At 44.7% G+C, this 20,709-nt stretch overlaps 1 protein-coding gene across 4 annotated transcripts in view; it reads left to right on the forward strand.

The window, feature by feature from the left end:
* The first annotated feature begins 406 nt into the window (after positions 1-406).
* The window catches only part of slc52a3-2a (solute carrier family 52 member 3-2a), a 48,091-nt gene continuing 27,788 nt past the window's right edge, over positions 407-20,709 (forward strand). For 2 of the 4 annotated variants that reach the window (XM_068015751.1, XM_068015749.1), the window contains exons 1-2: positions 407-626; positions 19,654-20,147. The gene's annotated coding sequence lies outside the window, so the exon portion shown is untranslated. Of the gene's footprint in view, positions 627-7,085; positions 7,146-19,653; positions 20,148-20,709 lie in introns of all 4 variants that reach the window. The other 2 variants (XM_068015750.1, XM_068015753.1) reach the window with 2 other exon arrangements.

Consider the following 20,709-nt stretch of genomic DNA (forward strand, 5'->3'; position numbering starts at 1 on the left):
GGCCTGCACCTCTGGATTACCACTATGCCACCATCTTACCCCAAGGTTCAAGGAGGTGGCTACTTACCAGCTGCACTGTCTCAAGGGGTAGCTAGAGCCAGGATAATAATGGCCAGCTTTCCTCAAAGCAAATTCCCTGTTTCAATGTGATGGCCCCATGGCGCAGGGGCTGCCGCCTGCCACTCGAGCCCCAGGCTCTCTTCCTGGCCTTAATCCTGGCGCTCAATGGCCCACCTGTGCCGGCGCGTGCCGTTACGAAGCGCCGCCCTCGTAGCCACGGCAACGCGGGCGACCGTTAACCGTTTCCCCATGGAACTTCTCCAGGCGCATAAACAAGCCTCCGACCATCGCCGCTTGCGCACGCGCAGCAGCTGCAGTCGGAGCAGAAAAGTCAAAGCCCGCCCCCATCGTCGCCATCTTTGTTAAGGGCAAGTCCGAGCGCTGTTCAGCCAGGCCAAGTAAAGCACCACAGCCCCATAGAAAGATGGACGCCACTCCAGAATTGTTACACCGCAGAAGGAGCCCATCGTGTCGGTACCGGCTCTCCTAATGAGCATTTCACCTAGTGCCACTCCCCGTAACTCAATTCTGAAGGATTCTCTGCTCCCCTCTTCCCGGAAGTGCAGGTGAGAGGAGACGGGATTGTGCTTGGCTATGATGCCATCTACAGTTGAATAACCAGGAAATGCCATTCTAAGGTCATACATGAAAGGCCTTTGGGGTGAATTACTGGGGTGACTGTAGAAGCACCAACAGATTGTATTTATGTAGGACTGAGATGAGAGATTTCTTCACCCAGAGAGTGGTGAACCTGTAGAATTCTGTACTACTGAAAGCAGTTGAGGCCAAATCATTAAATATATTCAGGAAAGAGTTAGATATAGTTCTTGGGGGTAATGGGATCAAGGGATAAGGGGAGAAAGCGGGAACAGGTTACTGAGTTTGGATGATCAGTCGTGAGCCTATTGAATGGTGTAGCAGTCTCGAATGGCCGACGCCTGCTCCTATTTTTTTCTATGTCTTTAATGTAATACAACATCTCAAAATGCTTTGAGTGTTATTACCAAAATTTGACACCCCATAAGGCGATATTGAGCAGATGACCAGAAGCTTGATCAAAGAGGTAGTTTTAAGGAGTGTCTTAAAGGAGGAAAGCGAGGTAGAAAGCTTAAGGCCTCAATAACTTAAAGCACAGACGCCAATGGTAGCACAATTAACATTGGGCTACTGGAGGCCTGAATTAGAGGAATGCTGATATCTGAGGGTTGTGGGCTGGAAGATTGTTGAAGTAGGGAGGAGTGAGGTCATGGAGGGATTTGAAAATAAGCATGTGAATTTTAAAATCAAGGTATTGCTTAGCCAGGAGCCAGTGTAGATCAGTGAGCACAGGGGTGATGGAAAAAAGGGACTAGTTGTGAGTTAGGACACAGGCAGCAGAGTTTTGGATGACCTCCAGTTTAAGGAGGGTAGAATGTGGGAGGCTGGCCAGGAGTGCATTGGAATAGTCAAGTATAACAAACATATGGATTAGAGTTCAACAGTAGATGACCTGAAGTAGGGATGGAGGTGGAAATAGATGGTCTTGGGATGGTAACAGTTCAAGAAGGTCTATCATTACCACCTTCTCAAGGACAATTAGTGTTGGACAATAAATTCTGGCCTTGCCAGCAATACACTCGTCCCAAGAACAAATTTTTTTACAATTTAAAATGAATTAAAATGGGTCAAATAACCATCTGTAATTATTTTCTGAAACCTGCTCCCTCCACAGCCACCCCCTGTATGTACTACAGCTCATTTAATCTCCCAAGGAAAAATTCTCTTAATGTTCAAATGATCCTAAAAAAATCAAACAGGAAGCCATTCAGTCTTTTGCACCTGTTCCACCATTCAATTAGACCATGGCTGATCTGTACCTCAACTCCAAACTCTTTCTGTTTTATTTCCCTTGATGCCCCATACCTAACAGTCACTGTCTATTCAGCAGGGTAACTGTTACTCACTGAATCACAGAATTGTTGCAGCACAGAAGGAGGCCATTCGACCCATCATGTCTGCGCAGGCTCTCTAAATGAGCAATTTACCTAGAGCCAATACCCGGCCTTCTCCCCATAACCCTGCACATTCTTCCTTTTTAGATAAGTCTAATTCCCTTTTGAATGCTTCAATTGAACCTGCCTCCACCACATTCTCAGGTAGTGCATTCCAGACCATAACCACTCACTGTGAAAATTTTTTTCCTTATGTCGTTTTTGCTTCTTTTGCCAATTACTTCAAATCTATGCCCTCTCGTTCTTGATCCATTCATGAGTGGGAACAGTTTCCCCCGATCTACTCTGTCCAGCCCACTCATGATTTTGAATACCTCTATCAAGTCATCTCTCAGCCTTCTCTTCTTTAAGGAAAACAGTCCCACGTTCCTCATCACTGAAGTTCCTCATCCCTGGAACCATTCTTGTGAATCTTTTCTGCACTCTCTCCAATGTTTTCACATCTTTCCTAAAGTGCAACACTCAGAACTGGATGCAATATTCCAGCTGAGGCCGAACTATTGTCTTATACAAGTTCAACATAATTTCCTTGCTTTTGTACTCTGCCCCTATTATTAAAGCCCAGGATACTGTATGCTTTATTAACTGCTTTTTCATCCTGTCCTGCCACCTTCAATGACTTATGCACATATACACCCAGGTCACTCTGCTCCTCCATCCCCTTTATTCTATATTGTCTCTCCATGTTCTTCCTACCAAAATGAATCACTTCACGTTTCTCCACATTGAATTTCATCTGCCACCTGTCTGCCCATTTCACCAACTTTATGTCCTTTTGAAGTTCTACACTATCCTCCTCACAGTTCACAATGCTTCCAAGTTTTGTATTGCCCTCAAATCTTGAAATTATGCCCTGTTCACCAAGGTCTAGGTCATTAGGTCCAGAGGAACAAAGGTCCCAACACTGACCCCCTAGGTAATTCCAATACAAACCTTCCTCCAGCCTGAAAAACATCCATTAATCACTACTCTCTGTTTCCTGTCATTCATCCAATTATGTATCCATGTTGCTACTGTCCCTTTTATTCCATGAGCTATAACTTTTCTCACGCGTCTGTTGTGCAGCACTGTATTAAACGCCATCTGGAAGTCCATGTACACCACCTCAACAGCATTGCCCTCATCAACCCTCTCTGTTACCTCTTCAGAAAACTCCAGCAAGTTAAATATGATTTTTGCTTAACAAATCCTTGCTGGCTTTCCTTAATTAACCCACATTTGTCCATGTGCCTATTAATTTTGTCCCGAATTATTCTTTCTAGAAGTTTCCCCACCAACGAAGTTAAACTCACTGGCCTGTAGTTTCTGGGCTTATCTTTACACCCTTTTTTAAACAAAGGTGTAACATTTGCAATTCTCCAGTCCTCTGGCACCAACCCTAAGTCTAAGGAAGATTGGAAAATTACGGCCAGTGCTTCCACAATTTCCACGCTCTCTTCCCTCAGTATTCCTGGATGCATCTCATCCAGTCCTGGTGCTTTATCAACTTTAAGTACAGACAGCCTATCTAATACCACCTCCTTATCAATTTGAAATCCTTCTAGTGTATTAATTACCTTCGCTTTCACTGTATGCAACAACATTGCTTATTTGGGGTAAGGGTTATTCTATGTGTAACTACAGTCACTTTATTCCGGGTAAGGGTTATTGACTGTACAGAGGTTACTATTCATTCAGCGGGTACGCATTACTGTCTAAGTAACTTGTATTCAGGACAGGGGGTTATTGCCTATGTAACTGTACAGAGTCACGCTGTCTGTGTGCTTAGGGGCGGCACAGTGGCGCAGTGGTTAGCACCACAGCCTCACAGCTCCAGCGACCCGGGTTCAATTCCGGGTACTGCCTGTGTGGAGTTTGCAAGTTCTCCCTGTGTCTGCGTGGGTTTCCTCCGGGTGCTCCGGTTTCCTCCCACACGCCAAAAGACTTGCAGGTTGATAGGTAAATTGGCCATTAGAAATTGCCCCTAGTATAGGTAGGTGGTAGGGAAATATAGGGATAGGTGGGGATGTGGTAGGAATATGGGATTAGTGTAGGATTAGTATAAATGGGTGGTTGATGGTCGGCACAGACACGGTGGGCCGAAGGGCCTGTTTCAGTGCTGTATCTCTAAACTAAACTAAACAAAACTAAAGATACTCAAGCAGTCCGCGCCTTAATGCAGCAGAACCTGGACAACATTCAGGCTTGGGCTGATAAGTGGCAAGTAACATTTGTGCCACACAAGTACCAGGCAATGACCATCTCCAATAAGAGAGAACCTAACCATCTCCCCATGACATTCAATGGCATTACCATCGCTGAATCCTCCACCATCAACGACCTGAGAGTTACCATTTACCAGAAACTGAATTGGACCAACCACATAAATACCATGGCTGCAAGAGCAGGTCAGAGACTGGAAATTCTGTAGTGAGTGACTCAACTCCTGACTCCCCAAAGCCTGTCCACCATCTACAAGGCACAAGTCAGGGGTGTAATAGATTACACTCCATTTTCCTGGATGTGTGCAGCTCCAACAACACTCAAGAAGCTCGACACCATCCAGGGCAAAGCAGTCCGCTTGATCGGCATCCCATACAGAAAACAGAGAGTAGGAATAAATGGCTCTGTGACTAGTGGGGTACCGCAAGGATCAGTGCTTGGGCCCCAGCTGTTCATAATCTATGTCAATGATTTGGATGTGGGGACCCAATGTAATATTTCCAAGTTTGTCAATGACACAAAACTAGGTGGGAATGTGTGTTGTGAGGAGGATGCAAAGAGGCTTCAAGGGGATTTAGATAGGCTAAGTGAGTGGGCAAGAACATGTCAAATGTGTAAAAATGTGAAGTTATTTGCTTTGATAGGAAAAACAGACATGCCTAGTCTTAAATTGTGAGAGATTGGGAAGTGTTGATGTCCAAAGAGACCTGGGTGTCCTTGTTCATAAATCACTGAAAGCTAAAATGCAGGTTTAGCAAGCAATTAGGAAGGAAAATGGTATGTTGGCCTTTATTGCAAGAGAATTTGAATAAGGAGTAAAGAAGTCTTGCTGCAATTGTATAGAGCCTTGGTGAGACCACACCTGGAGTATTATGTACAGTTTTGGTCTCCTTACCTATGGCAGGATATACTTGCCATAGCGGGAGTGCAACATAGGTTCACCAGACTGATCCCTGGGATAGTGGTTTTGTCCTATGAGGAGAGATTGATGAGACTGGGCCTATATTCTCTAGAGTTTAAAAGAATGAGAGGTGATCTCATTGAAGTATACAAAATTCTTACAGGGCTCGACAGGGTAGATGCAGGAGTCACAGTCATTTACAGCACTGGAGGAGGCCATTAGGCCCATCAAGTCCATGTTGGCTCTCCACGGAGCTGTGCTGTCAGTCCCACTCCCCAGCTCGATCCCCGTAGCCCTGCTAGGCCATTCAACTTCCTTTTGAAGTCATTGATGGTCTTCACTTCCACCCCTCTTGTGGGCAGCGAGTTCAAGGTCATTACCACTGGCTGCGTAAAAAAGTGCTTCCTGATATTCCCCCTGCATATTTTGCCCAAAACGTTCAATCCTAGCCCTTATACCATTAGTTCATGGGAACAGTTTTTCCATCTCTAACTTATCTAAGCCTGTCATAATCTTGCACACCTCGATCAAATCTCCCCTCAATTTCCTTTGCTCCAGGGAGAACAACCCCAGCTTCTCCAACATAGCCTTGTAACTAAAATCCCCCCTCCCTGGAACCATTCTGGTAAATCTCCTCGACACCCTCTCAAGGACCCTCACATCTTTCCTGAAGTGTAGTGACCTGAACTGGATGCAATACTCCAGTTGGGGCCTAACCAGAGCATTATAGACATTCAGCATAACTTCCCTGCTTTTGTCCTTAATGCCTCTATTTATGTATCCTGACATCCCACATGCTTTACTAACCACTCTCTCAATTTATCCTGCCACCTTCAAAGATTAATGCACACGCACTCCCATGTCCCTCTGTTCCTGCACACTCTTTAGAACTGTGCCGTTAAGTATATGTTGCATCTCCCTATTCCTTATGCATCACCTCACATGTCAGTATTAAATTCCATCCGTCACCTCTCTGCCCATTCTGCTAGTCTATCTATGTCCTGTTGCAGGCGGTTCATGTCATCCTCACTGTTTGCTACACCTCCAGATTTGGTGTCGTCAGCAAATTTTGAGATTCTACTCTGTATTCCAAGATTTAAGTCATTTATATATATCAAAAAAGCAGTGGTCCCAGCACTAACCCTTGGGGAACTCCACTGTCTACCATGCTGCAGTCTGAAAAGCAGTCATTTACTATGACTGTTTTCTGTCCATAAGCCAATTTCTTTTTATCCAATTGGACACTGACCCTCCTATTCCATGAGGCTCAATTTTCTTAACAAGCCTTTCATGTGGTACCTTATTAAATGCTTTCTTAAAATCTGTATAAACAGCATTCACTACATTCCCTTCATCAACCTTCTCTGTTACTTCATCAAAAAATTCTATCAGATTAGTCAAGCATGACCTGCCTTTTACAAATCCATGCTGACTATCCTTAATTTACTCAAGCCTCTAAGTGTTCGTTGATATTTTCCCTCATTACAGTTTCTAAAACCTTACCCACCACTGATGTTAAACTAAATGGCCTATAGTTGCTAGGACTGTCCTTACACCCTTTCTTGAATAAGGGTGTCATATTTGCCACTCTTCAATCCTCTGGCACCTCACCTGTATCCAGGGAAGATTGGAAGATTATGAAGCCCTTCCACTATCTCCACCCCCACTTCCTTTGGCAACCTGACATGCAAGCCATCGAACCTGGCATGCAAGCCATCGGACCTGGCCACTTATCTACCCTAAGCATAGCTAACCTTTTCAGTACGATCCTCTCTCAATTTTTATCCTATCCATTGCCTCTACTCTCACTGCTTCTACTGATATTTTGTCAGCCTCGATTTCCTTAGTGAACACTGATACAAAATACTCATTAAGCATATCAGCTTTGCTCTGCACCACTAAGCATACATTACCCTTTCTGTGCCTAATAGGAATGATGGTTCTCGTGGCTGGAGGGTCTAGAACCAGGGGACACTGTCTCAGAATAAAAGGTAGGCCATTTAGAACTGAGACGAGGAGGAATTTTTTCACTCAGAGGGTTGTGAATCTTTAAAATTCTCTACTTCAGAGGGCTGTGGAGGCTCAGTCATTGAGTATATTCAAGACAGAGATCAATAGATTTCTAGATATTAAAGATATCAATGAAAATGGAGATAGTGTGGGAAAATGGCGTTGAAGTAGAAAATCTGCCATGATCTAGTTGAATAGTGGAGCAGACTCGAGGGGCCGAAAGGCCTACTCCTGCTCCTATTTCCTATGTTCCTGTATTCCATCCACTGGTGCGTAATGGCACTATCTACAACATGCACTGTAGCAACTCACCAAGCCTCTTTTGACAGCACCTTCCAAACCAGCGACCTCAACCACCTAGAAGGACAAGGGCAGCAGACACATGGGAACACCACTAGCTGCAAGTTCCCCTCCAAGCCGCACACTATTCTGACTTGGACTATATGGGCGTTCATTCACTGTTGGGTTAAAATCCCTCCCTAACAGCACTGTGGGTGTACCCGCACCAGATGGACTCGGTTCAAGAAGGTGGCTCACCACCACCTTCTCCAGGACAATTAAGGATGGGCAACAAATGCTGGCCTTGCCAGTGGTGCACACAACCCATGAAAGAATAAAAAAAGGTGATTAGTCTTGCTATGATTCCATAGAATTGATAAATTGTCCTTTTGTTTCTTCATTTCTTTCAATCCATCTTTCTTCCTTGCTATATTTCTCTGTCTTATCTTTCTCAATTTCTTTATTTCTTTCCCCTTCTTCCTCTTTCATTCTGTCTGCTCATTCTCTCTTTTATTTTCTTCCATCTCATTGCCTATTTTTTTCTCAAACTTGCTGTCATCAGCAGGTGGTAAGGATATAATTTCTGAAAAGTTCAGACCAGCTTTTCTAAATTGTACATTGTAAAAACAAACTTCCAAGGCTAACTGAGCTATAATCTTATCAAAATGCCATACATTGGCATTCTGTGTGTATTGCAGACTCTAGACTCAATATTGTTGCACTCAACTTGCTAGAACATGTTGTTGACCTTTCCTCCACTCGTTTCCTTGCCTAAGTATGTGATCTACCCAGGTTTGTCTCTCTCCACTCTACAGCAGGAACCTGTATTCATATAGCATCTTTAACATAGTACAACATCCCAAGGCACTTCACAGCAGTGTAATGCCAAAATTTGACATTGAGTCCTGCATCCTGTCAGTGTCAATGGGGTTTTCAGCTGAATGGTACAACTTTGCCTGATTCTGCCTTTCAGATATAAGTCAGAGTTGCTGGATAGCAATAAGGTGCCAGAACACCAGCTGGTTTTCTATGGGATCTGAGGCCCCTACTTCCATATCAGTTGTGATCACTTAGTGGAAAGTGGGGGACGGAGTGGGGGTGAGATTAACCAGCAACACTGGATGCTGAAATGGGGTGTTCTTTAGGATCTTTGCAATTAACCTGCTGAAATAGGCTGTACTTTAGGAGCTGTCTGGGTGCATTAATTAAGATTGTTGCTCGATCAAAATCAAGGACCTCTGTATCCAACAGTACCTCATGGACAGCAGTGGTTCAAGAGGATCCATCAACTCCATCAAGGATGGGCAATAAAAGCTAACTTTGCCAATGATGCCCACATACTGAGAATTAATAATTTAAAAAAAGGCAAAAGGGCTTTTCTTTGCAAATAATTGTCTTGTGAGAAGTTTGATCTTTGCCCCTCCCAGATGCTCCACTGAAGCCATTGACTTCCATGAAAAAGCAGAGTGCTTTATTAAGTTCAGTAAGTTTCATAAATGCAGTGGGAGAGGAGGGAAAGTCCAAGAGAAAGAGACTAATTTTCAGGAGTCAGAGTTGTATTTTCCTTGTTTTTAGACCCACAACGTCTTCCACCTAGAAGGGCAAGGGCAGCAGATTCCCCTCCAAGCCACACACAATCCTGACTTGGAACTATATCGCCGTTCCTTCATTGTCACTGGGTCAAAATCCTGGAACTCCCTTCCTAACAGCACTGTGCGGGTACCTACCCCACATGGACTGCAGCGGTTCAAGAAGGCAGTTCACCACCACCTTCTCAAGGGCAATTAGGGATGGGCAAAAATGTTGGCCTTGCCAGCGATGCCCACAACCAATGAAACGGATAAAAAAAATCCCTCTGTGTCGACCATCCCTATCTCTGTAACCACCTCCAGACCTACAACCCTCCTAGATCTCTACGTGCTTCCAATTCTAGGCTCTTGCACACCCCGATTTCCTTCACTCCACCATTGATGTCTATGGCTTCACCTGTCCAGGCCCTGAGCTCTGGAATTCCCTCCCTAAATCTCTCTGCCTCTCTAATTCTTGCTCTCCTTCTTTAAGGCTCTTTAAAACCTACATCTTTGACCAAGCTTTTGGTCACCTGTCCTGATATGTCCTTATGTGACTTGTCAGATTTTGTTTGATAACTTTCCTGCAAAGTGTCATAGTGATTTATGGCACAGAAGGAGGCCATTTGGGCCGTCGAGTCTATGCCAGCTCTCCACAGAGCTATCCACTCAGTCCCACTCCCCCTCTCAATTGCCATAGCCCTGCAAGTTTATATGTTTTATTTCCTTCAAGTGGCCATCCAATTTCCTTTTGAAGTCATTGATTGTCTCCACTTCCACCACTCTTGTGGGCAGTGAGTTCCAGGCAATTACCATCTACTACGTAAAAAAGTTCTTGCTCATATTCCCACTCATCTCTTGCCCAAAACCTTCAATCTGTGTCTCCTAGTCCTTGTACCATTAGTTAATGGGAACAGTTTTTCCTTGTCTAATTTATCTAAGCTGTCATAATCTTGTACACTTCTATTAAATCTCTCCTCAATCTCTTTTGTTCTAAGGAGAACAACCGCAGCTTTTCCACCCTAACCCTGTAACTAGAATTCCCCTTCCCTAAAGTGTAGTGACCAGAGCTGGAAGCAATACTCCTGGTGGGGCCTAACCAGAGCTTTATAAAGGTTCAGCATAACTTTCCTGCTTTTATACTCAATGTTTCTATTTATGAAGCCCAAGATCCCATATGCTTTACTGACCACTCTTCTCAATATGTCCTGCCACCTTCAAAGATTGATGCACATGCACCCCCAGGTCTCTCTCTTCCTGCCCACTCTTTAGAGCTGTGTCATTAAGCATATATTGCCTCTCCCTACTCCTTCTGCATCACCTCACACTTGTCAGTATTAAATTCCATCTGCCACCTGTCTGTCTATGTCCTGTTGCAGCTGGTCCGTATCATCCTCACTGTTTTCTACACCTCCAGGTTTGGTATCATCGGCAAATTTTGAGATTCTACTCTGTATTCCAAGATCCAAGTCATTTATATATAGCAAAAAAGCAGTGGTCACAGCACTGATCCTTGGGGATCTTTTACTACATTAAATGCACTGCATAAATGTATGTCACTGTTGTTCTAAAAGTAAAGAAATCTCCAACTGAAGAGATTGAATGGTTTTGGGAGTAACAAAATAGGTTGAGCCAGCACATTTCAATCTTTAACTTCGAGATTAATTGAATAGCTCTACCAAAGAGCTGTCACAGGCAAGATGGAGCGAATGGCCCCCTCTGTGCTGTAAATTCAATGATTCTGTGAAAAAAGCTGAATTCAAGAGGTGAGTTGAGAATGAATGTCTTTGACATCAAGGCACATTTGATAAGTTTCTTCCTTATTATTCTTTTAATGTTTTTTTTATCCTTCTCCCTGCCATGATGCAGAATATTGAGAAATCGGACTGGGCAGTGTCCTCCATGTGACCTGCAATACGCCCTAATACAAAAAGGATGTGTACATTTTTCACAATTCAGTAAGATTTTGCAAAGAGAAAAAGAAGTAGCTTCATTGAAGGTTCGGGGAACTTGCTCAGTTAATTGGCAATTATTCATTTCCCGATAGTGCAAATGTAAGTTTCTGAATGACTCATTTCCCCACCCACTGTGGGAGATCTTTTACTGCTGGTTCCTGATAGAGGTGGCAACCCTCCAGGTTTGCCCTGGAGCCTCCCGGAATTAAAGTTTAATTTCCTGGAGGCTGCTGCAGCAATCCAGGAAAAACATAGTTAGTGCTTGTCATTGAATGCTTTAGTTTATTAGTTATAAAATTATTGGAGATGGGAGTAAAGGTCAGGGAGGGTAGAGGCGGGAGTTCATGTGATGAAAATTCAGGAATACTGCCAACTAGAGTTGATAACCCTGCCACCTTTTTTTTTTATTCATTCACGGGATGAGGGCGTCGCTGGCCAGGCCAGCATTTATTGCCCATCCCTAATTGCTCTTGAGAAGGTGGTGGTGAGCTGCCTTCTTGAACCGCTGCAGTCCATGTGGGGTAGGTACACCCACAGTGCTGTTAGGAAGAGAGTTCCAGGATTTTGACCCAGCGACAGTGAAGGAACGGAGATATAGTTCCAAGCCAGGGTGGTGTGTGACTTGGAGGGGAACTTGCAGGTGGTGGTGTTCCCATGTATTTGCTGCCCTTGTCCTTCTAGGTGGTAGAGGTCGCGGGTTTGGAAGGTGCTGTCGAAGGAGCCTTGGTGCATTGCTGCAGTGCATCTTGTAGATGGTACACACTGCTGCCACTGTGCGTCGGTGGTGGAGGGAGTGAATGTTTGTAGATGGGGTGCCAATCAAGCGGGCCGCTTTGTCCTGGATGGTGTCGAGATTCTTGAGTGTTGTTGGAGCTGCACCCATCCAGGCAAGTGGAGAGTATTCCATCACACTCCTGACTTGTGCCTTGTAGATTGAAACAGGCTTTGGGGAGTCAGGAGGTGAGCTACCCGACATCTCCTGATGTTACCTGACAGCTGAAATACACAGGAGTAAAGTGGGAAGTGTGAACTGAGGAGGAAGGTTTCAAGAAAGAAAGCGTCAAGGTTGGTAATAGTACAAGACAAGACAAAAATAAATTGTGTAATTCATGATGCCAAGTTTATGTTGCACAGACCTTCAGATTAGCAAAGCTCAGTTTTCCAACCAATAAATTACTTCTGAACTGTAGTCACTGTTGTCACCCTGAGTATCTCTCTGAATGACATTTTAACTCTGTCTGCATCAGTCAACAGAGGTTTTGAGCATAATAAAAACAAGAAATGCTGGAACCACTCAGCAGGTCTGGCAGCATCTGTAGAAAGAGAAGCAGAGTTTTAACGTTTCGGGTCAGTGACCCTTCATCGGAACTGACAAATATTAGAAAAGTCACAGGTTATAAGCAAGTGAGGTGGGGGTGGGGCAAGAGATAACAAAGGAGGTCTAGATTGGACCAGGCCACATAGCTGACCAAAAGGTCACGGAGCAAAGGCAAACAATATGTTAATGGTGTATTGAAAGACAAAGCATTAGTACAGATTAGGTGTAACTACACTGAATATTGAACAGCAGCAAGTGCAAACCTGAAAAAAAACAGTGGGTAAGCAAACTGAACAAACTAAGATGAAATGAAATAAATGCAAAAAAAAGATTGTAAAAAATGTAAAAAAAGAATGGAAAAAAAAGGAAGAAAAAATAACTAAAAATGAAAGTAAAATGGGGGGCTGTCATGCTCTGAAATTATTGAACTCAATGTTCAATCCGGCAGGCTGTAGTGTGCCTAATCGGTAAATGAGATGCTGTTCCTTGAGCTTGCGTTGATATTCACTGGAACACTGCAGCAATCCCAGGACAGAGATGTGAGCATGAGAGCAGGGGGGAGTGTTGAAATGGCAAGCAACCGGAAGCTCAGGGTCCTGCTTGCGGACTGAGCAGAGGTGTTCGACAAAGCGGTCACCCAGTCTGCGTTTGGTCTCCCCAATGTAGAGGAGACCACACTGTGAGCAGCGAATACAGTATACTACATTGAAAGAAGTACAAGTAAATCGCTGCTTCACCTGAAAGGAGTGTTTGGGGCCTGGAATAGTGAGGAGAGAGGAGGTAAATTACACCTCCTGCGATTGCAGGGGAAGGGGCCCTGGGACGGGGACGAGGTGGTGGGGGTAATGGAGGAATGGACCAGGGTGTCGCGGAGGGAACGATCCCTTCGGAATGCTGACAGGGGAAGGGAGGGGAAGATGCGACTGGTAGTGGCAGAAATGGCGGAAGATGATCCTTTGGATATGGAGGCTGGTGGGCTGAAAAGTGAGGACAAGGGGAATCCTGTCACGGTTCTGGGAGGGAGGGGAAGGGGTGAGGGTAGAGGTGCGGGGAATGGGTCGGACACGGTTGAGGGCCCTGTCAACCACAGTGGGAGGAATCCTCGGTTGAGGAAAAAGGAGGTCATATCAGAAGCACCGTCATGGAAGGTAGCATCATCAGAGCAGATGCGTCGGAGACGGAGAAACTGGGAGAATGGAATGGAGTCCGTACAGGAGGTAGGGGGTGAAGAAGTGTAGTCGTGGTAGCTGTGGGAGACGGTGGGCTTATAATGGATATTAGTGGACAATCTATCCCCAGAGATGGAGACAGAGAAGTCGAGGAAGGGAAGGGAAGTGTCAGAGATGGACCATGTAAAGGTGAGAGAAGGGTGGAAATTGGAAGCAAAGTTGATAAAGTTTTCTAGTTCGGGGCGGGAGCAGGAAATGGCACCGATAGAGTCATCAATGTACCGGAAAAAGAGTTGGGGGAGGGGGCCTGAGTAGGACTGGAACAAAGAATGCTCGACATATCCCACAAAAAGACAGGCATAACTAGGACCCATGCGGGTACCCATAGCGACACCTTTTACTTGAAGGAAGTGCATGGAGTTGAAGGAGAAGTTGTTCAATGTGAGAACAAGTTCAGCCAGGCGGAGGAGGGTGGTGGTGGATGGGGACTGGTTGGGCCTCTGTTCCAGGAAGAAGCGGAGAGCCCTCAAACCATCCTGGTGGGGATTGGAGGTGTAGAGCGATTGGACGTCCATAGTGAAGAGGAGGCGGTTGGGACCAGGAAACTGGAAATTGTCAAAATGACGTAGGGCGTCAGAAGAGTCACGGATGTAGGTGGGAAGAGACTGGACCAACGGAGAAAAGATAGAGTCTAGATTGCAAGAAATAAGTTCAGTGGGGCAGGAGCAGGCTGACACAATGGGTCTGCCGGGACAGTCCCGTTTGTTGATTTTGGGAAGGAGGTAGAAGCGGGCTGTTCGGGGTTCTGGGACTATGAGGTTGGAAACTGTAGAGGGAAGATCTCCAGAGGAGATGAGGTCAGTGACAGTCCTTTGGACGGTGGCTTGATGTTCGCTGGTGCGGTCATGTTCCAGAGGGAGGTAGGAAGAAGTGTCCGTGAGTTGGCGTTGAGCTTCTGCAAGGTCGAGGTCGGTACGCCATACGACAACAGCACCACCCTTGTCTGCAGGTTTGATGACCATGTCGGGGTTAGACCTGAGAGAACGGAGTGCCTCAAGTTCAGAGGGGGACAGATTAGAGTGAGTGAGGGGGGCAGAGAAATTGAGACGACTAATGTCTCGCCGACAGTTTTCAATGAAGAGATCAAGAGCGGGTAAGAGGCCAGGGGGAGGGAGAATGCTGGAGGCGGGTGAATGGGTCTGCTGGTCGGGGGGAGGACTCCTGGTCAAAGAAGTGAGCCCGGAGGCAACAGAAGAAGAGCTCAACGTCATGCCGAGCGCGAAATTCATTGAGGTGGGGGCGTAAGGGGATAAAACTGATACCTTTGCTGAGTAGAGAATGCTCAGCATCAGAGAGGGGGAGGTCAGAGGGTATAGTGAATACACGGCAAGGGGTCAGATCAGAAGGGGCGGGGTCAGAGGGAAGTGAAGCGGAGGGAGGATCTGGAGGGGCATTAGTCCCCATCAGCTGCTGGAGCTTGTGTTCCTTAACACCTGAAAGGAAGAAAAAAAGTTTTTTGTTAATGCGTCGGATGAGACGGTTGCTTGCCATTTCAACACTCCCCCCTGCTCTCATGCTCACATCTCTGTCCTGGGATTGCTGCAGTGTTCCAGTGAACATCAACGCAAGCTCGAGGAACAGCATCTCATTTACCGATTAGGCACACTACAGCCTGCCGGACTGAACATTGAGTCCAATAATTTCAGAGCATGACAGCCCCCCATTTTACTTTCATTTTTAGTTATTTTTTCTTCCTTTTTTTCCATTCTTTTTTTACAATCTTTTTTTTGCACTTATTTCATTTCATCTTAGTTTGTTCAGTTTGCTTACCCACTGTTTTTTTCATGTTTGCACTTGCTGCTGTTCAATATTCAGTGTATTTACACCTAATCTGTACTAATGCTTTGTCTTTCAACACACCATTAACATATTGTTTGCCTTTGCTCCGTGACCTTTTGGTCAGCTATGTGGCCTGGTCCAATCTGGACCTCCTTTGTTATCTCTTGCCCCACCCCCACCTCACTTGCTTATAACCTGTGACTTTTCTAATATTTTTCAGTTCCGATGAAGGGTCACTGACCCGAAACGTTAACTCTGCTTCTCTTTCCACAGATGCTGCCAGACCTGCTGAGTGGTTCCAGCATTTCTTGTTTTTATTTCAGATTTCCAGCATCCGCAGTATTTTGCTTTTATTTTGGAGGTTTTGAGCAATTTGTCCAGAAAATTCTAAAATGAAAACAGGGCTCCAAATGTCTTTTTTCTCTTTCTATTTCCTGATGTGAAGACATTAGTTATGAAGGATAATAAGATGACAATTAATTTTCATCAGCAATTAGGTTCTCATTTGCCTCAAGTTATGCCCCCACCTGCTGTTCTTTGTCCAGTTTTGGGTTTGGTAACAAAAAGTAAAATAACGCAGATGCTGAAAATCTACAATAAGGCATCAGCCGTGAGTCAGTGGGTAACAATTGTACCTTGGAAAGTTGTGGATTCAAGTCCTATTCTAGAGACTGTAGCCCATAATCTAAACTGAAACTTCAGTGCAGTACTGAGTGAATGCTGCACTGTCAAAGATGTTGTAGTTCAGATGAAACATTAAATGGAGGTATACCTACCCCCTCAGGTGGATGTAAATGATCCCATGGCACTATTTCAAAGAAGAGGAGGGGAGTCCTCCCTCGTGTTCTGGCCAATATTTATCCCTCAATCAACATATATAAAACAGATTATCTGCCGAGGACATTTTGTTCAGGGTCAGGGAGTGAAAGGCCTGAAAGGATAGCGAAAAAAGGATAGCGATTTGGGAACCTTGGATAACGCGGGATATTGTGAGCCTAGTCAAAAAGAAAAAGGAAGCATTCGTAAAGACTGGAAGGCTGGGAACAGACGAAGTCCTTGAGGAATATAAAGACAGTAGGAAGGAACTTAAGCAAGGAGTCAGGAGGGCTAAAAGGGGTCATGAAAAGTCATTGGCAAACAGGATTAAGGAGAATCCCAAGGCTTTTTATATGTATATAAAGAGCAAGAGGGTAACCAGACAAGGGTTGGCCCACTCAAGGACAGAGAAGGGAATCTATGTGTGGAACCAGAGGAAATGGGCGAGGTACTAAATGAGTACTTTGCATCAGTATTCACCAAAGAGAAGAACTTGGTGAATGATGAGTCTAGGGAAGGGAGTGTAGATGGTCTCGGTCATGTCGTTATCAAAAAGGAGGAGGTGTTGGGCGTCTTGCAAAGCATTAAGGTAGATAAGTCCCCAGGGCCTGATGGGATCTATCCCAGAATACTGAGGGAGGCAAGGGAGGAAATTGCTGGGGCCTTGACAGAAATCTTTGTATCCTCATTGGCTACAGGTGAGGTTCCAGAGGACTGGAGAATAGCCAATGTTGTTCCTTTGTTTAAGAAGGGTAGCAAGGATAATCCAGGAAATTATAGGCCAGTGAGCCTTACGTCGGTGGTAGGGAAACTATTAGAGAGGATTCTTCGGGACAAGATTTACTCTCATTTGGAAACAAATGAACTTATTAGCGAGAGGCAGCATGGTTTTGTGAAGGGGAGGTCGTGTCTCACTAACTTGATTGAGTTTTTTGAGGAAGTGACGAAGATGATTGATGAAGGAAGGGCAGTGGATGTTATCTATATGGACTTCAGTAAAGCCTTTGACAAGGTCCCTCATGGCAGATTGGTACAAAAGGTGAAGTCACACAGGATCAGAGATGAGCTGGCAAGATGGATACAGAACTGGCTCGTTCATAGAAGACAGAGGGTAGCAGTGGAAGGGTGCTTTTCTGAATGGAGGGCTGTGACTAGTGGTGTTCCGCAGGGATCAGTGCTGGGACCTTTGCTGTTTGTAGTATATATAAATGATTTGGAGGAAAATGTAGCTGGTCTGATTAGTAAGTTTGCGGACGACAAAAAGGTTGGTGGAGTTGCGGATAGTGATGAGGATTGTCAGAGGATACAGCAGGATATAGATCGGTTGGAGTCTTGGGTGGAGAAATGGCAGATGGAGTTTAATCTGGACAAATGTGAGATAATGCATTTTGGAAGATCTAATGCAGGTGGGAAGTATACAGTAAATGGCAGAACCCTTAGGAGTACTGACAGGCAGAGAGATCTGGGCGTACAGGTCCACAGGTCACTGAAAGTGGCAACGCAGGTGGATAAAGTGGTCAAGAAGGCATACGGCATGCTTGCCTTCATCGGTCGGGGCATAGAGTATAAAAATTGGCAAGTCATGCTGCAGCTGTACAGAACCTTAGTTAGGCCACACTTAGAATATTGCATACAATTCTGGTCACCACACTACCAGAAGGACGTGGAGGCTTTGGAGTGGGTACAGAAGAGGTTTACCAGGTTGTTGCCTGGTCTGGAGGGCATTAGCTATGAGGAGAGGTTGGATAAACTCGGATTGTTTTCACTGGAACGATGGAGGTGGAGGGGCAACATGATAGAGGTTTACAAAGTTATGAGCGGCATGGACAGATTGGATAGTCAGAAGCTTTTTCCCAGGGTGGAAGAGTCAGTTACTAGGGGACATAGGTTTAAGGTGAGAGGGGCAAAGTTTAGAAGGGATGTGCGAGGCCAGTTTTTTACACAGAGGGTGGTGAGTACCTGGAACTTGCTGCCGGGGGAGGTGGTGGAAGCAGGTACGATAGCGACGTTTAAGAAGCATCTTGACAAATACATGAATGGGATGGGAATAGAGGGAATTGCAGAAGGTTTTAGTTTAGACAGGCATCAAGATCGGCGCAGGCTTTGAGGGCCGAATGGCCTGTTCCTGTGCTGTACTGTTCTTTGTTATTAGGAGGAGTGATGGGATCAGGAGACCATAGGTGTCAGTAAACAGAGGACACCAATTTACAATAATTGTTAAAAGACCAAAGATGATATGAGGAGAATTTTTTCGACGCAATGAATTGTTATAATCTGAAATGCACTCTCTGAATGGGTGGTGTTACGACCGACTGCTCCAGACAAAGCCCCCAATCAAAATATATGATTCTGATTGTGGTGGGAGCAACGCATTGTTGATTCAGTCCCGCCCCTCCACAGATCGCTTAACAATCATTTTAAACTTTCCAAATTAAAGAAAACCATAGCCAAATTGACCATCTATTAAACCCCGAATGAGGCTAACCAAACCAGGTGTCTTAAGATCAACAAATTAACTGTTTAATTAGAAAAACTAAATTCTTGAACACTATTAAGATATAAACAACATTTAAAATAGAAAAAATTAGTGTCCTTGCAGATTTACGCTCCCGCCAAAGTAAAATCTTCCAATGTGGAACAGTCCAAGGTTGCTTGAAGTCCTCACAGCCATTCGATGGGAGGAAAAAAAGGTTCTTCAACAGTAGAACTTGTCTGTAGTCTAGTTCAGCAGTTGAAGTGATGCTTTTCTTCTGGCGATTAATTCAGCAATCAACAACTTGCAGACACTTTTTAATGAATCAGTTTGGCTTTAGAATTTTTGGGGGATAAAAGATTGTCACAGTCTAACTTCGCTTCCTTCAGTTTAAATTATCAGAGATCTCTGTTCCATTCATGCTGGTTCAGCTGTCTGTCTGTGTCTGTTAACTGTGTCTCAAAAGCCATTTTTTTCAGCCAGTTTCAAATGTCAGTCAGCAAAATTGTATCTTTGTCCTTGTTCTCCAAATGGCTATATCCTACGGCAACGGGAATTCATTCCTTGACTCAGTTCCTGGAGCTTGCTCCCTTAAAGCAGTACTGATCCTTTTCCAGCCTTGAAGGCACACCGCATACTTCCCGAAAACAAACCTACAGGATCATAACAGCGGTGAAAGCAAATTCAATAGTACCTTGCAAAAGGGAATTGGTTAAATGCTTGAAAGGCGAAAATTTGCAGGGCTGTCGGAAAGAGTAGGGGAATGCGACTAATGGATAGCTTTTTCAGAGCCGGTACAGACATAAAGGGCTGAATGGCCTCTTTCTGTGCTGTATAATTTCTATGGGAAGAAAGCAAAGAGGAAGAGGGATCAGGAGAGGCGTTAGCAACCGAGCGTAATCAGAGAGTTTGCTGTTTTTGTCACCTGAAAGGAAAAAATAAAAGGTTTTTGTCAAAGCATTCCAGGAGGCAAAGGATCAAATGGAACTAGACCTGAAACATTATCTGAAATAAAAACAAAGTGCTGGAAATACACAGCAGGTCTGTTATTCTTTGACTTCTCTCTCCACAGATGCTGCCTGACGTGCTGAGTGTTGCCACCATTTGCTGGTTCAGCTTCTGATGTATTTCAAAGTGTTGTAATGAAGGGTGGAGTGAACTGTGGAATTTCTTCACTCAAAGGACTGATCAGCTGCTGGGTATTAGAGACAAAGCGCTTGCATCACTTAAGAATTACTTGAATGTTGTAATGGAACTGTAGGGTATTTTTTTTTTAATGAATAGACGAATTATAGGCCACAACTGTTCTTTGTCTCATCTACCTATTGAGAAGCTGCTTCCCTGAACCCTTTGTACTCCGGTGCGGTACAACATCCCTTTCCCCCTGCCAAAACGGTCGCTGCCAGTTTAAACCATTACTAACTTGGAGCTTCTCTGCTGAATCTCAGCCGTTAATGCTGACTCATCGTTCGCTGACTTGGTGCCTCTGTGGGGGGTGGGAAAGGAATTATTCATTCATTTGAAATGCGGTAACTGCATCGTGTCAATGTGATCGACGCTGAGTCGGTGAGTGGTTTATCTTACACTGAATAATCTTCAGTTAAAGGGATTCAGGGGTTATTATGAAACGTGTGCTGACTCTCCTCTCTCTGATCATCCCGCTGCCGATCCTATGTAACCGGGGGTGGGGGCTTTTAAAGAACGGTTCCCTTGGGTACATTACCAGTTACTTAACCCCTGACTGAGGCTCTCTGTAATTATCGTCATGAACCAAACTAAAGCGGTTAGCGTTATAATAGTTATCCTTCGTTCAAAAAGCCAAACATTCATTATATTCAATTTAACTGCTGTTTGAGTTGATCATCACAGAAGCTTATTAAGGTCTATTTGTACCAGGAGAACTAGATGGGCTGTGATCTTTTTCCTCCTTTAGTAATTCTGTTATGTAGATACAGTGATGCTGCATTAGAAAAGTAATTTAAACGGAATCAGTGTTTCTTTTCTTAAAAAAATACAGCAGTGTAAGAGACGTCTCGCGTTTGAGAATAAATGAAGCAAATAAGATTTAATCTTCAATCTGGAATGCACGTTGGTGAGGGGGTGGGGGGGGGAGCTCCGAGTATTTTAC

Source organism: Heterodontus francisci, chromosome 2 (genome assembly GCF_036365525.1).
Source record: "Heterodontus francisci isolate sHetFra1 chromosome 2, sHetFra1.hap1, whole genome shotgun sequence".
Classification (NCBI taxonomy): domain Eukaryota; kingdom Metazoa; phylum Chordata; class Chondrichthyes; order Heterodontiformes; family Heterodontidae; genus Heterodontus; species Heterodontus francisci.